We start from the raw sequence: 20,607 nt of genomic DNA on the forward strand, positions 1-20,607 counted from the left end.
AAATAAGATGACCCTCGGGCTCCGGAAACCCAAGGGAAAAAGAGGCTAGGTGGAAAATGGTTAGACCAATGTTGGGCATTGCTGGAAAAGCTTTAATCAAGGCGAAATATCAAGGGGTTCCCATTATAACCCAACCGCGTAAGGAACGCAAAATCCGGGAACATAACACCGATATGACGGAAACTAGGGCGGCAAGAGTGGAACAAAACACTAGGCGAGAGGCCGAGCCTTCCACCCTTTACCAAGTATATAGATGCATTAAGATAACAAGATAATATAATGATATCCCAACAAGTAAATAAATGATGTTCCAACAAGGAACGGCCTCCAGTCTTCACCTGCAACTAGCAACGCTATAAGAGGGGCTGAGCAAAGCGGTAACATAGCCAATCAACGGTTTTCTAGGACAATGGTGGGTTAGAGGTTTGACATGGCAATTTGGGAGGCTTGCAAGCAAATGGTAGGCATCGTAGCATTGGCATAGCAAAAGAGCGAGCAAACTAGCATAGCACAGATAGTAGTGATTTCGAGGGTATGATCATCTTGCCTGCATAGTTGTCAGAGTTGACTGGATCCTCAAAAGCAAACTCAACGGGCTCCTCGTTAGCAAACTCGTCTCCCGGCTCTACCCAAACAAGACAAACAAGCAACAAGGATACAATCAACCACGTGCAAACTCAAACAACACAATGCAAAGATGATATGCTATGCGGGATGCGATGCGGGATGCAAAATGCAAGATATGACAAGAAATGCATGAACCTGGCCTCAACTTGGAAAACCAAGTGTGCCACTGGAAAGATGAGAAGAAATCGCTTGAAAACGATATAAAGAACGCCGGAATGGAGTTACGGTTTGGAAATGGCAAGCGATTCAAATATGACACCGGTCTGCGATTTACAGCAAGTAGGCATCTAAATGCAACGAAATGAACATGCTACAGCACCCAAACATGACAACAAAATACATGGCAGGGATGCACACAAGATGCTTAACAAAAGTCTAGCACTGAGCTACGGCCAAATCATCCATTAACAGGTTCAAACAAGCATGGCAAAAATGCATATGGCAAACAGATCTCAGACTTAGTGAAATTAACACTTGTCTGGAATTTCAGATCAGGTAGCCCTCTTCGGAGCAACAAAACTACATGCTACAGGATCTGAACATGGCAAAGTAAAGCATGGCATGGAGCTACTCAAAGAGCTTAACAAAAGTCCCTTAGTGACCTTGAGCCAAAAGGGATCAGAAAATACAATTGCAAGCATGTGAACATTGCAAAAACATAATCAGTTTTCATACTTGCAAGCATGTGACCTTGAGCCAAAACTGACACATGCTGAAATATAACTCAAGTAGGCATGTTTACGAGCTTGATGCACTCACTATGGTGCAAGTCATGGCAAGACAAGAATACACCCATCAAGAAGGCACAAAATTCAAGCTAGATATGGCAAGAACAATGGCATAGCATGCACGGATCAACTACAACATCACCGGCAAAATTGCAAACAAGTTGACAATCTGCCCAGATTCACAAAGTAGCAAAAGTAGAGCTCGGTTGACTCAAGCTAGGGTGCTCCATAATTGCAAACAAAAACATGGATGGATAGAACACTACAATATTAACAAAACTTCCTTACTGATCATCCTGAAAAGAGGTACGGATCACTAGGTAACAACATGAACATATGACATCATGAGATAAACAGCTCCAGGACTTAGTGAAATCACTAAGCCCCTGAAAACAGAATTAGCAAGTGCACCACTTTGCAAGGTTGCACAAGTCACCACACACATCCTAAAAATACATGGGTTGCACCTCTGGAGAGATGACAAAACCCTTAACAAAACACATGTAGAGCATCAGGGCATATCATGCACACATTAATCATGGCAAAAATGACAAAAGTGCTAAACGGAGTAGCATATCTGACAATTATCTCAAGTAGCCCTCTTCTAACAGCATTTCGGGCATCAAGATGAGCTCAAATGAAAATGATGCAATGGAATGAAATGATGTACTCTCTGAGGTGAACATTTTGATATGATATATGCATGAATCGGAGCTATGGACGCAAAGTTACGGATCTACGAACATGTGCATATGGACTGAAATTTCTGGGACTTAGAGAAAATTCAACCTCCCAGATCTAGGGTTTAACCCGAGGCACGCGAACCGACGACGGCGGCGCGCACTGCTCTGGCGAGCCGGCGAGGAAACGGCGAGGGCGAGGCGGTGAGGAGGGGCGGCGGCCACCGGAGCTCGGGCGGCGGCGTGGGGGCGAGGCCGGCCGGGCGGCAGCGGAGGTCGGCGCCGGCGGCAGCGGAGGTCGGCGCCGGCTGGAATCCGGCGGGCGGCGGCTGGTGGGTGAGGAGAGGGGCGGCGCGGGCGTGTCCGACGGGTACGGACACGTCTGACGGCGGAGAGGCGGTTTCTAGGGTTTCGGAGGTAGGAGGAGATCCGAAAATCGAGGGGGGGTTTAAATAGGCATAGAGGGAGCTAGGAGAGTCCAAATGAGGTGCGGTTTTTGGCCACGCGATCGTGATCGAACGCTCTAGGTGATGGAGCAGAGTTAGTTTGGTTTTGGGCCAAATTGGAGGGGTGTTGGGCTGCAACACACATGAGGCCTTATCGGTCCCTCGGTTAACCGTTGGAGTATCAAACGAAGTCCAAAAGGTACGAAACTTGACAGGCGGTCTACCGGTAGTAAACCAAGGCCGCTTGGCAAGTCTCGGTCCAATCCGGAAATGTTTAATCCCCACACACGAAAGAAAGCTAGAAATGACCACCGGAGGAGAACGAAGCACCGGAATGCAAAACGGACAACAGGGAAAATGCTCGAATGCATGAGACGAACACGTATGCAAATGCAATGCACATGATGACATGATATGAGATGCATGACAACGACAACAACACCGGGAGACAAAAACCCGAACCCGAGGAAATAAATATAACTTAACGCCGGAAACGTCAAGAGTTGGAGTACAAATTGGGAAAGTTACATCCGGGGTGTTACATTCCATAAGCCATAGTAGTCCGCTACAACCTGGTTCACCAGAGTCCTGCTAGCCCAGCACTACTGCTCCGGAACACTTGACTAGCCGGCATGTGATTCACTTTGTTCCTGTGTCTATCCCTTTGGGGAAATGTCATGCTGTGACATCCGGAGTCTTGCCTAGCATGCTACAGCCCGGTTCACCGCAGTCCTGGTAGCCAAGTGCTACAGCCCGGATTCGCACGCTGCTGACCGACATGCTCGATGTTGATTCATGTATGCCTGTCCCCATAAGTTAGTGCCACTTTGGGTTCACGACTAGTCATGTCGTCCCGGGTTCTCTGTCATATGGATGCTAGCGACACTATCATATACGTGAGCCAAAAGGCGCAAACGGTCCCGGCCATGGTAAGGCGACACCCGTGGGAATACCGTGCGTGAGGCAGCAAAGTGATATGAGGTGTTACCGGCTAGATCGATGTGACTTGGAATCGGGGTCCTGACAGCTTTGGTATCAGAGCCTGACTGCCTGTAGGACTACCAAGCCAAGCTGGTCGAAGTTGAGTCTAGAAATTCTTTAGTTATATAAGGGAATTGATTGTGGATGGGAACATAAGGCTCTTTTTACTCCTTATCCTCATGACCTTCTGATCTGAGTCATCTTATCTTTTCTACAGGGTTAAGAACTAGGCTTCTCTTCTATCTCTCAGGATGACGTGTTACTAAATCGTAGTTACCTAGGATTGTTGAGTTTAAGCCTCAGTTCAGTTCCTACTACTTCCGTATGTTGACCGTTGATCCCGGAACTTTGATATTGTGATGTTGAGTGGTTATGCCACCATTTTGCAGGATGTCTCAAATCATTTTGAGCATTTACAGCCGTTATGCTGTCCAAGTCATCCCAGGTTTCTTACTATCTAATGCATTTGCAACTCCCATCTTGCCGTTCCCTATGTTCCTTTGGGCCAGATTAACCACACTAACCAGTGAGTTGAGGTACTCTGTTGCCTCGACGTATATGTTGGAGCTATTATTATGACACTAGGTGTTTCAGGGAGTCACCTGGTAATCTAGCCATGTTTTCTGTTCCCAGTGTGATGATTCTGACCACCATTCTCGAAAGCATCTCGTGATGTTATTTAGTTAGTAGGTATTCTATTTCCGGGTCCTTGGACCCAAGATTCACTCTACTTACTTCATGTTGATAGTGTTGCTCGTACCTTTAGGATATTAGTAACTTTTGTGATAGTCCTCGAGGTTCGTGGTATATCATTCTTCCAATTACCATGAACCATTCTTGGCAGGAGTTCTTTTGAACCGAAAGATCACAATTAGAGTACTCTTGATGAGTTCTCCATTCAATAGTTGTGACTCTGCCAATCCTACCTCTCTGCATGGGTTATCCGGAAGAAACATGTTGAACTTGGTTCGACATACTAATCTATGCCTCCACAACTCAGAAGGTTATACGTTCTTTGAGTTGTCCCCCTTCAGTTATATTCCGACCTTCATCTATCAATTGATAGTCAAGGGTATGTGTGCGATCGTGTTTATCGATGCCTACTATTCTTGTGGCCCGTCAAGCCATTCCAATCCGGAATGACTAGGAGAAACAAACTCCAGTACCTCATCCATATCCGGGATTGGGTCAAAGTAGCTGTATTTCACAGATCAAAATGCCAATCCAGCTTTTGTTCCGTTCTACCTTGGAGTATTAACGCCTTTATGTCACGATTGTCATGAGAATTGCACCATCTCTCATGAATTTTTGACGCAGTGATACTTCTTGCCATCATTTGTCATTCCTCGGTCCCGTATTGTCACAACCGGAATGCCGACAAGTGAACCGTGATGTGTGAAATCAATACTCCTAGCAGCCTTGTTGCTTTGTAGTTAAAGGACAATAATTTCATTCTTACCATGTTGGTTATTGAATCATCGTTCTAAGATAGATTGTGCTACCTAGTCCTTGTTTCTGGTGCACCCTTCGATTGATGAGTTAGGATTTTGTCAAATCCTCGCTCATTTGATCATATCTTCTTGCCCTAAAAAGAAAGATTGTTCTCGATCTTATTAACATATTGGTGCTTCGTGATTTTCCGGATATCTTCACAGAAGTATCACTAGGTCGACCCCTGACTGATATGTGGAGTTCATGATCAAGTTGGTTTCTTGTAAACCAGCCATTCTCCAAGAATCTGTGTCGGTTACCCCCTGAGCTAGTTGGTTGAGCTAGACAACAACTTGGAGAGTTGGAAGATCAAAGCTTGCCTAACTTAGTTCATTTAAAGGGATATCCTTGTTTTTGTGTGTGTGTTGAAGAAATATGATGTCTTCATCGATTGATCCTCATGATCAATTGTTGGATCTATTGTCTTGTCCAAACATTGATTTGAGTGTGGGCTATTCTCAAATCAAATCAGAACCAACGATATTCATAATGTTGTCGTACTCGTGGTTGATCCCTTCAGCATACACCATTAGATCTTTTGGTCTGACCAATACTAACACCATGTTTGCTAAATTGTGGAATTCCATCTATATGGAAGCCTTGATGACTTGTTGTTGAGCCCATCAGTAGCATTTTATCTTCCCCCATGATTCATGTTGAACATCAACCTAGTATTGGAAACTTTGTAAGCAATGCCTTCGTGTTCCGTTCATGAAGCTTATGCTTGGATGGAAGAAGTGACTTCCTCAAATTCATGTGCATTTGGAGCAAGTTGTCGCCATGAGTTCGAGAAAGATTGTTTTGTTTCCTCTGGTACCATCCCAAGTTAGTTATGCATGTGCGGATGTATTATATGGTTTGGTAGATTAATTACCTCCACTCCATATGTATTTCCTAGCACACCAAGCCACTGATTGATTTGTTCAAGAAGAAGAAGTTCCTTCTTAAGAGCATGCCTTATGCAAGGACTTTGTTATCCTCGATGATGGTTCCCCACCTGAACTCGGTAGTGTTTTTATTATAAGACTACTACGTGGTCATGCTTGTCTAGGACAACATGTTCACATGTGTTAGCAGAACCAGCTCATGTTTTGGAGCTTACTACCATAGTCCATTTCCCGAGAATCTTGCAACGCCATCTCGTCGATTTGTGTTGCAAACTTTCATTTTCTTCTAGACTCGATGGGTCTGGAATATCCTGTTACCAACTAGATCTGAATCTCAGGCAGATATGATGGTTGGAACTTTTCCAAGATCTATGATGTAGGTCCCCGACAAGGTTGATGTTCTGGCCGACACACCTAGCCAGAAGATCTATCATTGTAGTATCTTGATTGAGCTATTTGACCATATTCTCCACGAGGATCCTTGTGCCCTCAATTTCTTGAAGTTGTTCCTTAGGGATCCTTGTGCCCTCAATTTCTTCGATGATTCTATAACCATTGGAACGTTGGAAACACTCTCGACTGTTGAGTTCTTCCCCAGTTACCAGAATCATTCCCAACATTTGCATTTTGTTCCCAGATTGCACCTCAGTAGTTGTTGTTCGGGATCATCTTCAAAAGTGGACTTACCATGGGTACCATCCATTTCCGATGATAAGCTAAAAATCATCCATTGCGTTGTCTTCAACAAGGTAGTCCACATCATCCATCCTAGTTGGAGTATGCCATTCGTTCGAACCCCTTCCAACGATCGATTGTGATTACCTCAGGCTGGTATAAAGAGTTTCAATGATCTTTGTATCAAAAGTAATTCTTTTTGCCACTTAAGGGAAATGCTCTACGAGTCACCTTTCCCTAAGGTGTCCCATTATGGAATCATGGCAATTACCTCCTCGCTACTTTGAAACCATGCACCATCCTACTCCAGCGTGGAATTGTTGCCTACCAATTTGAATCCTTGTCATCTATTACCTCCCATCTCTCTTGATGTGTGTTTTGTGTCTCATCCCAAGAGATGTTTCAATGTCTCACTCCATGAGTTGATCTTGAGTTGCTCGATCTTTGAAAAGATCGTTTCCTGTAGAGTTTCCTTCCGTCGTCATCGTGTTGGATGAAGATATCGAAGACAAAGACGTCGAGAGCAATGTGATGCAATATATCGGTATCTTCGAGAAGGGCAGTTGGATCGAGAAGACTGTGATAGTTTTGTGACCCCTCTATCTTCTTACTCCACTTCTTGAATCTCGGGACGAGATTCTTGTTTAGTGGGGGCGAGTTGTCACATCCCTAGTTCTGGTTTGCTTTGGGCTAGCTAGTCATGTGTTGCATCATGTTATATTGCTTTTAAACTTGAAATGGGGATGATCAAACCCTAGCACCAAATGGAATTCAAATAGGTTCAACTAAAATAAATTCCAAGAACCCAAAATGGTCTTAGAAAAATGTTCATGATTTTTGTAGATACTGGAAACAGCAACCAGAGGTGGTGCACATTTTTACTAGCCATCTTGGATTTTACCTCAACACATATTGTATTTGATTGGGGCTCCAAAACATTGCTATAAATATTTTGACAGCTCCAAATATTCTGAGAAATATTGAGGGACACTGGATTAATTCAGAGAGTTCCCAAAAAAATATTTTCAGAATTATATAAAAATGATTTGGTGTTAAACTAAATCAAAACAGAGGCAAACAAATAGAAAAACAGAAACAAATAAAGGGAGAGCAAACTTAACTGGCGCTTACCTGCAGCCCAGGAGCTGGCCCAGCCCACCACCAGTGCCAGTCGTCTTCAACCTAGCGCCAGAAGGACGCTGGGCGCGTGCTCGTCGCGCGCTGGCCACGCGTCGGGCCACCTCCTGCTACCCGTCGCTGCCTCGATGCCCTGGACGATGCCACGTTTTCCCCTGGACCGCCTCGTCCTCTCCCGTGCCTCTCTTCTCCTCTGCTCTCCTTCTCCGCTACTGCCGAGCGCCTCACAGCGCGCCGACGACCTCCACTATGGCCACCGGCCACCCCACGCCTCGCAGACACGCCAAGAAGCTCCGCCTCGTTCCCCTTTTCCTCCTCACCGAGCCACATGGTGCCTGAAGGCCCTGGACGCCGCCAACACCGCCGTTCCCCTCATCAGTCGCCGTGGATCCTCGCCATCGATTCGGGAGCTACCGGGCGTCCCCGACCTCGCCCTCATGCTCGTTGGACTCGCTGTGAGCCTCCGCACCGAACCCCCCTCTTGCCGATGCCGATTTCTTCCACTAACCACGGGCTCCGTCGAGCCCGAGAGCTCATCGCCGCCATCCATGTCGCCGCCATGGCTAGAGCCCGCAAACGTCACGTCTGAGCATGTTTTCGTCCTCAGCGCGTTCCCAGGAACCCAGAACACCTACCCACTCGTCCTCCCGTGCAACGTAGCACGTTGTCCATCTTCACTGAACTCCGGCCACCGCGGAAGCGGACACCGCCATCGATCTAAGTCGTCTCCGGCGACCCCACTAGCACCAGCCGACGCGGACGAGGCTCAGGGTTCCAATGGTGCCATCCGCGCCTCGAACCGTGGTAAAAGTGTATAATAATGATCAAAACAGGATATAATATAGCATGGAACAATAAAAAATTATAGATATGTTGGAGACGTATCAAGCATCCCCAAGCTTAATTCCTGCTCGTCCTCGAGTAGGTAAATGATAAAAACAGAATTTTTTGATGTGGAATGCTGCTTGGCATAATTTTGATGTAATTATCTTAATTGTGGTTTGAATATTCAGATCCGAAAGATTCAAGACAAAAGTTTAATATTGACATAGAAATAATAATACTTCAAGCATACTAACTAAGCAATTATGTCTTTTCAAAATAACATGGACAAAGAAAGTTATCCCTACAAAATCATATAGTCTGGCTATGCTCCATCTTCACCACACAAAGTATTCAAATCATGCATAACCCCGATGACAAGCCAAGCAATTGTTTCATACTTTTGGTGTTCTCAAACTTTTTCAATCTTCACGCAATACATGAGCGTGAGCCATGACCATAGAACCATAGGTGGAATATAATGGTGGTTGTGGAGAAGACAAAAAGGGAGAAGATAGTCTCACATCAACTAGGCGTATCAACGGGCTATGGAGATGCCCATCAATAGATATCAATGTGAGTGAGTAGGGATTGCCATGCAATGGATGCACTAGAGCTATAAGTATATGAAAGCTCAACAAAAAGAAACTAAGTGGGTGTGCATCCAACTTGCTTGCTCACGAAGACCTAGGGCATCTTGAGGAAGCCCATTGTTGGAATATACAAGCCAAGTTCTATAATGAAAAATTCCCACTAGTATATGAAAGTGATAGCATAAGAGATTCTCTATCATGAAGATCATGGTGCTACTTTGAAGCACAAGTGTGGAAAAAAGGATAGTAGCATTGCCCCTTTTTATTTATTCTCTCTTTTGGGCCTTCTTTTTTTTGGACTTTCTCTTTTTTTATTGGGACAATACTCTATGAATGATGATCATCACACTTCTATTTGTTTACAACTCAACGATTACAACTCGATACTAGAACAAAGTATGACTCTATATGAATGCCTCTGGCGGTGTACCGGGATAGCAATGATGCATGAGTGACTTATACGGAAGAATTAGGAATGGTGGCTTGCCACAACTAAAATGTCAACTACATGATCATGCGAAGCAATATGACAACGATGGAGCGTGTCATAGTAAACGGAATGGTGGAAAGTTGCATGGCAATATATCTCGGAATGGCTATGGAAATGCCATGATAGGTAGGTATGGTGGTTGTCTTGAGGAAGGTATATGGTGGGTTTATGATACCGGCGAAAGGTGCGCGGTATTAGAGAGGCTAGCAATGGTGGAAGGGTGAGAGTGCGTATAATCCATGGACTCAACATTAGTCATAAAGAACTCACATACTTATTGCAAAAATCTATTAGTTATCAAAGCAAAGTACTACGCGCATGCTCCTAGGGGGATAGATTGGTAGGAAAAGACCATCGCTCGTCCCCGACCGCCACCTATAAGGAGGACAATCAATAAATACATCATGCTCCGACTTCTTAACATAATGGTTCACCATACGTGCATGCTACGGGAATCACAAACTTCAACACAAGCATTTCTCAAATTCACAACTACTCAACTAGCATGACTCTAATATCACCATCTCCATATCTCAAAACAATTATCAAGTTTCAAACTTCTCATAGTATTCAACACACTCATAAGAAAATTTTATTATTAATCTTGAATGCCTAACATAATTAAAGAAAATTACCATGCTGTTTTGTAGGTCTCTCAAAATAATCTAAGTGAATCATGAGAGAACAATGGTTTCTATGAAACTAATCTACCAACATGCTCTAAAAGATATAAGTGAAGCACTAGAGCAAAAACTGTATAACTCAAAAGATATAAGTGAAGCACATAGAGTATTCTAACAATTTCCGAATCATGAGTGTCTCTCTCAAAAAGGTGTGTGCAGCAAGGATGATTTTGGAAAACTAACAAATAAAGACACAAATAATACAAGACGCTCCAAGAAAAACACATATCATGTGGTAAATAAAAATATAGCTCCAAGTAAAGTTACCGATAGAAGTAGACGAAAGAGGGGATGCCTTCTGGGGCATCCCTAAGCTTTGGCGTTTAGGTGTCCTTAGATTATCTTGGGGGTGCCATGGGCATCCCCAAGCTTAGGCTCTTGGCACTCCTTGTTCCATAATCCATCAAATCTTTACCCAAAACATGAAAACTTCACAACACAAAACTTAAAGTAGAAAATCGCGTGAGCTCCGTTAGCGAGAGAAAACAAAACACCACTTCAAGGTACTGTAATGAACTCATTCCTTATTTATATTGGTGTTAAACCTACTGTATTCCAACTTCTCTATGGTTTATAAACTATTTTTCTAGCCATAGATTCATCAAAATAAGCAAACAACACACAAAAAACAGAATCTGTCAAAAACAGAATAGTCTGTAGTAATCTGTAGCTAATGCAAGATCTGGACACAAGAGATTTCTTGTATTTGGTTGCAGGGTCGTTTGAGAGAGACCATCTTCATCCTACACATCTCACGGATTAATAAACCTTAGGTCATCCACTTGAGGGGAAATTGGTACTGTCCTACAAAACTCTGCGCTTGGAGGTCCAACACGTGTCCAAGAACAAAGTTGCGTAGTAGACATCAAGGGCATCCCATATTTCTTCAACAAGTATCTACATGTTTTCGTCTTTCTTTCGCTCATCTGGAGTGTGCAAATCTTGGAGCATTTCTACCTCTTGAGCATCGCGCTGGTTTTCCCTTGAAGAGGAAAGGGTGATGCAGTAGAGCAGCGTAAGTATTTCCCTCAGTTTTTTAGAACCAAGGTATCAATCCAGTTGGAGGCCATGCACGAGTCCCTCGCACCTACACAAACAAATAAACTCTTCGCAACCAACGCGATAAAGGGGTTGTCAATCCCTTCACGGTTACCTACGATAGTGAGATCTGATAGATATGATAAGATAATATTTTTGGTATTTTTATGATAAAGAGAAATAAAGATGCAAGTAAAATAAATGGCAAAGGAAATAACTAAGTATTGGAAGATTAATATGATGGAAAATATACCCGGGGGCCATAGGTTTCACTAGAGGATTCTCTCGAGAGCATAAGTATTATGGTGGGTGAACAAATTACTATTGAGCAATTGACAGAATTGAGCATAGTTATGAGAATATCTAGGTATGATCATGTATATAGGCATCACGTCCGAGACAAGTAGACCGACTCCTGCCTGCATCTACTACTATTACTCTACACATCGACCGCTATCCAGCATGCATCTAGAGTATTAAGTTCAAGAGAACAGAGTAATGCTTTAAGCAAGATGACATGATGTAGAGGGATAAACTCATGCAATATGATATAAACCCCATCTTGTTATCCTCGATGGCAACAATACAATACGTGCCTTGCTTCCCCTACTGTCACTGGGAAAGGACACCGCAAGATTGAACCCAAAGCTAAGCACTTCTCCCATTGCAAGAAAGATCAATCTAGTAGGCCAAACCAAACTGATAATTCGAAGAGACTTGCAAAGATAACCAATCATACATAAAAGAATTCAGAGAAGATTTAAATATTGTTTGTAGATAAACTTGATCATAAACCCCCAATTCATCGATCTCAACAAACACACCACAAAAGAAGATTACATCAAATAGATCTCCACAAGAGAGGGGGAGAACTTTGTATTGAGACCCAAAAAGAGAGAAGAAGCCATCTAGCTAATAACTATGGACCCGTAGGTCTGAAGTAAACTACTCACACTTCATCGGAGAGGCTATGGTGTTGATGTAGAAGCCCTCCGTGATCGATACCCCCTCCGACGGAGCTCAGGAAAAGGCCCCAAGATGGGATATCGTGGATACAGAAAGTTATGGCAGTGGAATTAGGGTTTTTGGCTCTGTATCTGGTAGTTTGGGGGTACATAGGTACATATAGGAGGAAGGAGTACGTCGGTGGAGCAACGTGGACCCCACAAGGGTGGAGGGCACGCTTGGGGGGTAGGCGCGCCCCCTACCTCGTGCCTTCCTCGTTGATTGCTTGACGTAGGGTCCAAGTCCTCTGGATCATGTTCGTTCCGAAAATCACGTTCCTGAAGGATTCATTCCGTTTGGACTCCGTTTGATATTCTTTTTCTGCGAAACCCTAAAATAGGCAAAAACAGCAATTCTGGACTGGGCCTCCGGTTAATAGGTTAGTCCCAAAAATAATATAGAAGTGTATAATAAAGCCCAATAATGTCCAAAATAGGATATAATATAGCATGGAACAACCAAAAATTATAGATACGTTGGAGACGTATCATGCGTCTTTTGTGTTTGATTTTCATTCTTGTTTTATGCATCATGCTGGTGTTGGGAAACGTAGAATGCAATTTCAAAAAATTTCCTACACTCACGCAAGATTTATCTAGGAGATGCATAGAGACGAGAGGGGAGAGCATCTTCATACCCTTGAAGATTGCAAAGCAGAAGCGTTTATCAATGCAGTTGGTGTAGTCGTACACCTTCGCAATCCGTCCCGATCAAGTACCGAACGTACGGCACCTCCGCATTCAACACACGTTCAACTCGATGACGTCCTTGCCTTCTTGATCCAGCAAGACTGGCGAAGTAGTAGATGAGTTCCAGCAGCACGACGGCGTGGTGACGGTTGGTGATGAAGAACAATAGCCGCAGGGCTTCGCCAAGCACTAAAGAAACTAGGGGGAGGATAAACTAGAGGGATGGAGTTGCCATCACATGGCTTGGTGAATCTTGATGTGTCTTGGCTGCTAGCCCCGCCCCTCTATTTATATGTTGAGCCCTGGGGCCGAAGCTTGGAGTAAAAGCCTCCTCAAAGTCAGTTTTCCCCGAAAGGCAAGAGTCATTCTCGGACTCCAGGACCAGACGCCAGGGTTCCCGGCGTGTGGACCCAGATGCCAGGGACCCTGGCGTTTGGCCCCTAGACTCTGCAAAAATTCCTTTTGCACTTTCCAAAAACCTTGTGGGATTTATTCTTTGTACCAAATAAAGTGTTCTCGTACCCAAACAATTCAGGAAACATCCGGAACCCCCTCCGGTGAATTCCGGAACCATTCCGGAGACCCGAACACTATTATCCCATATATCAATCATTACCTTCGGACCATTCCGGAGCTCCTCATCATGTCCATGATCATATCCGGGACTCAGAACAACATTTAGTCACCAATATACATAACTCATATAATTCTATATCGTTAACGAACATTAAGCGTCGGTATCTTCATACCTAGTTCATCCTCGTTACCGGCAAGACTCTTTACTCGTACCGTAATACACCATCCCGCTACTAACTCATTAGTCACATTGCTTGCAAGGCTTCTTATGATGTATATTACTGAGAGGGCCCAAAGATACCTCTCTGATACTCGGAGTGATAAATCCTAATCTTGATCTATGCCAATCCAACAAACATCTTCGGAGATACCTATAGAGCATATTTATAATCACCCAGTTACGTTGTGAAGTTTGATAGCACACAAGGTATTCCTCCGGAATCCGGGAGTTGAATAATCTCATAGTCGAAGGAATATGTATTTGACATGAAGAAAGCAATAGCAATAAAACTGAACGATCAATATGCTATGCTAACGGATGGGTCTTGTCCATCGCATCAATCTCCTAATGATGTGATCCCATTCATCAAATGACAACACATGTCTATGGTTAGGAAACTTAACCATCTTTGATTAACGAGCTAGTCTAGTAGAGCCTTACTAGGGATGGACACGTTGTTTTGTCTATGTATCCACACATGTATCAAGTTTCCGGTTAATACAATTCTAGCACGAATAATAAACATTTATCATGATATAAGGAAATATAAAATAACAACTTTATCATTACCTCTAGGGCATATTTCCTTCAGTCTCCCACTTGCACTAGAGTCAATAATCTAGTCACATCGGCATGTGATTTAGCACCAATAGTTCACATCTTTATGCGATTAACACCCATAGTTCACATCGCCATGTGACCAACACCCAAAGGGTTTACTAGAGTCAATAATCTAATTCACATCGCTATGTGATTAACACCCAAAAATTACTAAGGTGTTATCATATTTTGCTTGTGAGAGAAGTTTAGTCAACAGGTCTACCACATTCAGATCCGTATGTATTTTGCAAATTTATATGTCTATAATGCTCTACACGGAAAGTTCAATGATTGACATGGCTCATAGAACTAATTACAAACAACATATAGCTCATAGAACTAATGCTATTTCAAGATGATCATTCCAGAAAGTTCAATGATTGACATGGCATGGATTAGGAATGTGGACCCCTCAAAATGCTAAGGACACAAATTGGCTCAAGTTCAAGACTCTACATTTTCATTTTAGTGATCCATGATCACATTGAGTCCATAGGAAAAGCCAATACTATTAAAAGGGGATGAGGTGTTGCTTAATGGCTTGCTTGCTCAAAATGCTTAGTGATATGCTCCAAAAGCCCTCAACTACTTTCTCATATCCACATATGTCCCAAACCAGAAGTCAAACTCGGCCCTACCGATTTCATCTATCCGGCGCCACCGAGCTCACTTAACATAGCAACTGCCAGAAACCCTAGTCACTTCGGTCTCACTGATATGGATCTCGGTCTCACCGAGATGGGATTGCAAACTCTATGTTTCCCTTCTAACGTTTCGGTCCAACCGAGATGAGCGATCGGTCCCACCGAGTTCGCAATGCAAACTCTTTGTTTCCCTTTTGTAACATTTCGGTCCCACCAAAATGAGTGAATCGGTCCCACCGAGTTTGCCTGACCAACTCTTTGTTTGCTTATTACATAAATTGGTCCTACCGAGTTTATGTGATCGGTCTCACCAAGATTATGTTATGCCCTAACCCTAATGAAATTGGTCCTACCGAGTTGACATGTCGGTCCCACCGAAAATCCTAACGTTCACATTTTGAACTATATTGGTCTGACCGAGTTTCATGATTCGGTCCCACCGAGTTAGGTGATTTGTGTGTAACAGTTAGATTTTGTGTGGAGGCTATATATACCCCTCCACCCTTCCTTTATTAGTAAGGAGAGCCATCACAACATGCCTACACTTCCAGCATACATTTTCTAAGAGAGAACCACCTACTCATGTGTTGAGACCAAGATATTCCATTCCAACCATATGAATCTTGATCTCTAGCCTTCTCCAAGTCCCTTTCCACTCAAATCATCCTTTCAATCTGTGAGAGAGAGTTGAGTGTTGGTGATGCTATCGTTTGAAGCACAAGAGCAAGGAATTCATCATCAACACACCATCTATTAACTTTTTGAGAGTGGTGTCTCCTAGATTGGTTAGGTGTCACTTGGGAGCCTCCGACAAGATTGTGGAGTTGAACGAAGGAGTTCGTACGAGCAAGGAGATCACCTACTTAGTGAAGATCTACCCTAGTGAGGCAAGTCCTTCGTGGGCGATGGCCATGGTGGGATAGACAAGGTTGCTTCTTCGTGGACCCTTCGTGGGTGGAGCCCTCCGTGGACTCGCGCAACGTTTACCCTTCGTGGGTTGAAGTATCCATCAACGTGGATGTACGATAGCACCACCTATCGGAACCATGCCAAAAATCTCCGTGTCTACGTTGCGTTTGCTCCCTCCAAACTCCTCCCTTTACCTTCATATGCAATGTTTCACATTCCGCTACTATACTCTTTGACTTGCATGTGTGGGTTGATTGCTTGACTTGTTCTATATTGCTAAAATCTGCCAAAACTTAAAATTGGGAAAAGGCTAGATTTTTATTTGGTCAAGTAGTCTAATCACCCCCCTCTAGACATACTTTCGATCCTACAAGTGGTATCCTAGCTTTGGTATCCATTTTCCTTAATTTCCATAGCTTTTGGTGATCATAGCCTTGGTCTCACAACCTAGGAGAGTATGGCGTCTAGCGAGGAAAATTACCACTGTAGAGGTCCTTACTATGATGGTACTAATTTTGCTAGTTGGAAGCATAAGATGAAAATGCATATTCTTGGACATAACCCCGCCATTTGGGCTATTGTGTGTATTGGCTTGCAAGGTGAATTCTTTGTTGGGAGAGAACCGAACCATGAAGCTAGCACGGAAGAGTTGAAGATGCGGCAATACAATGCTCAAGCTTGCGATATCCTCTTCAACGGATTGTGCCCCGAAGAATTCAACGAAATCAGCCATCTTGAGAATGCAAAGGAAATTTGGGATACTTTGATTGATATGCACAAGGGTACCGACTCCGTCAAGGAATCCAAATTGGATGTGCTTCAAAGTCAACTTGACAAGTTCAAAATGAAGGATGGTGAAGGTGTCACTAAAATGTACTCTATGCTTTCTCTCATCACAAATGAGATTGCCGGCTTAGGATGTGAGGAGATGACCAATAGAGTCATCATGTAGAAGATCCTAAGAGCCTTGGATGGAAAATATGATACCGTGTGCACATTGATCCAAATGATGCCAAACTACAAAGATCTCAAGCCATCGGAAGTCATTGGAAGAATTGTTGCTCATGAGATGTCACTCAAGGATAAGGAAGAGCTTCACAACACTCCGACTCCGACAATCACTCCGAGAGAAGTTATCACTCCGACTCCGAATATACTCAAGATGAAGGTGTTGCCGGTCTAGCACTTGAGTCAACCAACTCCTACGACATATTTGACTCACCAAATGAAGGAATTGGAAGATGCTTCATGGCTAAAGGCCCAAAGGTATCACACCCCGAGTATGTTGATTTCAATAGTGATGAAGATGATTTGCTAGGTGATGATGATTTACTTGTTGACAACTCTAGTGATGAAAACTATGATGAAATTTCTATTAATCATGCTAATCAAGATAAAACGGATGATGATGATAAGAAGGAGATTGAGCGTCTAACTAAAGAACTAAACACTCTTAAGTTAGCTCATGAAACTACCTTGGAAAATCATCGAGAGCTTTTAAAGACTCATGAGAAGCTACGCTTTGAAAAGCTCAACCTTAAGCAAGAGCATGGGTTCTTAAAAGCAATCAGTGATGATCTTCGCAAGAAAATTTCTTCTTACATTGCCAAGCGTTTACTCTTGTCTACTTATATGCCACAAGTAAAATCTAGCAACAAGAGTAAGAAAGATTCTTCTTCTAGTAGTAACAATAATCATATTAAATCCAATATTGTTGCTTCTAGTAGTTCTCTTGATTCCACTAACGATTCTCTTAGCCAAGTTACACTTGAGCAAGAAAATAGCTTATTGAAGGGAATTATAGAGAAAGGTGTTTACAAGAACCTTGTCGGGATTAAGCAATTTGAGGAAATTGTACGCAAGCAAGGAAGGCACCGGAAGAATCATGGTATTGGTTTTGAATGAAAGTTCAATGCCAATGGAGTTGAGTGCGATGAAGATCAATACCCCAAGACGAAGCTTGTTCCTCAATAAGAGAAGTATGATCCTACTTCTTTCCAAGGGACACAAGCTCAAGATGATCTTCCGCCACAATACCACAACAAAAGGGGTAAGGACAAGCTTCAAGAGGAGATTGATGCATTTGAAGAAGCTCCTAAGGCCTTGTCAAGTGGGTTCCCAAGACTACATCAAGTTCTACTTCATTAAGTACAACTACAACTCCAAGGATTCCCATTAGGATGATGTGGACCCCGAAGAAGAAGAAGAACTAGAGAGTTCTTGAGGGTGACCCCGCCAACATACTTCACTCATATTATTTTGGCGAGGACAAGTGCAAACAACTTCCACATCTTGCACTAGTTAAAGGAGTCACAAACCCTCTTGTTGGTAAGACAAGGGACAAGGTAACCTAATGCTTTCATCGACATCATATTGTGTGTATATCACTCTAGGTCTATGGAATTCCTTGCTTATTCCTTGTGGGACTAACCCTTGTAGGTATTGAAAGTGCAACTCACTCCAATGGATTGCTCCAAATGATCTACATAAACATTGAGCATCCACATCTTCAACATCTACATGAAGTCATCATCGACAAAACCCAAGGTCAGTTCATCCCTCTTAGGGGGGATATCACATCTAGGGGGAGCTTTACTCTAATCAATTGAGCTAAAGCAACTCTAATGGTGTGAACACAACAATGCTTTATGTAAAAGTGGCAACCCCACTTGTGCTTAAACGATGAGTATGAACTATGATCAAATGTTCTCATTTGAATCCTAAGTCAATATACTCATATATAGATGACCTAGTCATCGCCAATTGCTTGATAGATGCTAGAGTGTTTGTGCATGCTTTGTCACATATTTCATTTCCCATTTTATTGTGTGAACATGTTGATTGCATATTTTACTCATTCAAGGACATCCACTTGTTCCTTTGATTGTTTGGCTCTTTTGCCAAGTGGATGGACAAGAATGCCTAAGAACCTCCTCTAGCTATCTATGCTTTTCTTGTCTCAAACTCTATTCATGCTACATCACAAAGTTTGATCAAGTCAGATTTGAACCACTCCGTGTGAGGAGCACTTGGAGTCCCCGAATCATCATAGAATTAAACTTCCGAAACCTCTCTGTGCATTTCGATCTGACCGATCCATCCACTTCAGTCACACCGAGTTCACTGAGTTGATCTAAGTTTTCAATCTCGGTGCAACCGATTTGAATTTTTTCGGTCACATCGAGTTGCAGTAACCGCTTGCGATTCTGCATCTTGGTGCCACCGAGTTGTTCCACTCGGTCACACCGACAGGGTCAGTATATATATACCCACAGGTGAGATTTTGGAAATTTCTTCTGAACCCTCCATCCCGCGCGTGTCTTGCTCTGCCGTCTCGGGTCTCCGGATCGTCTCCTCGTCGCCAGTGACCTACCGCTGCTGGTTTCTGTCGCCGTCAACGAGATTCAACCCCACCGTTGCCGCTGTAGAGAACTCACCACCGAACTAGGGTATGAGTTCGATCTTTTGTGCTAATTCCTTACTCAGATTCTTAGCACAATTCAATGCCATGTTCTTTACCACTTATGAAATCAATATATCCATAGAAAATGTTCCTTAGGTTAGGTTTGATTTGAAAATTTAGGGTTAGGTTTCCGTCGAACTCATCTCGGATCGACCGAGTTGTAGAAATGGGTCTCACCGATTTGGCTTAGGCCATTGCACTTGCACTTTTTGGTCTGACCGAAAGATGGAAATCGGTGCGACCAAGTTCGATTCTCCGTGAAGCCCTAGCAATCTTGGAGCCACCGAACTGTGACTCGGTCTGACCGACTTCAGTAGTTTAGACTCCAAAAGTTGCTTCGGTGTCACCGAGTTTAACAAATCAGTAGCTCCAAAATTCTTTCTGTGGAGAACTAAAACTAAGTTTTTGACTCATTTGTTTTGCAAAAACTTTGCACTTTGTGATGCTCATCCACTCTACCTCATCTATATATATTCACAGGGTCTGCTATCATTTTGCTTGCCATAATGTCTGACCAGAGCGATAGACAGAACAAATCAGAAGAGCAAGTGCACATGAGTGAGGGCACTAGTCCCTCAAGCAGCTATGATGATGGCAGCAGGAGCACTCCAAGCAATTTGCCCAAGGCAGCCACCAGATCAAGGAAGAAGAAAACCTCAGATTCCGAGGATGAGGACTATGTGGCTGTTGAGGAAGAAGTGAGCTCCAAAAAGAAAGTGTTGAAGAAGGAATATGGTACTGCTGCTACAACAAAACCTAGATTGCATAAGAAGGCCCCTTCCAAGAGCGTGTCAACCTTAAAGGCCAAGGTCTCAATTGCTGGAACTTCTAAGACAACTGAAGAGGCTGCTGGAGAGAGTAAAAAAAGGAAAGAGAGGGTCAAGAAGACCACTGCCAGAGTCATTGGTAGATCCTCTATAATGAGAGATCTAGCTGAAGAAGATGAAGAGGAAGAGGATGCTGCACCAACACCCAAGTCCCAAAAGCTTATGGGGGATGCCATTAAGTCAGGGGCTGCCACTTCAAAGCCCAAGACTGCCCCCAAGGCTGCCGCTCAAGCTCAAAAGAGTTCTAAGCCCAAGAGAAGCACTAGGAACATTCCAGCTGAAGAGAAGAACAAGGCCCTAGTGCCTGAGATGGAAGAATAAGATGCTGAAGCTCAAGTGCTAAGGAAACTTAAGCCAAAGATTCTAGATCACAATGACACCCCGTAACGTCCCAAA

The sequence above is a fragment of the Triticum urartu genome, chromosome 6 (assembly GCF_003073215.2).
Source record: "Triticum urartu cultivar G1812 chromosome 6, Tu2.1, whole genome shotgun sequence".
Lineage (NCBI taxonomy): Eukaryota > Viridiplantae > Streptophyta > Magnoliopsida > Poales > Poaceae > Triticum > Triticum urartu.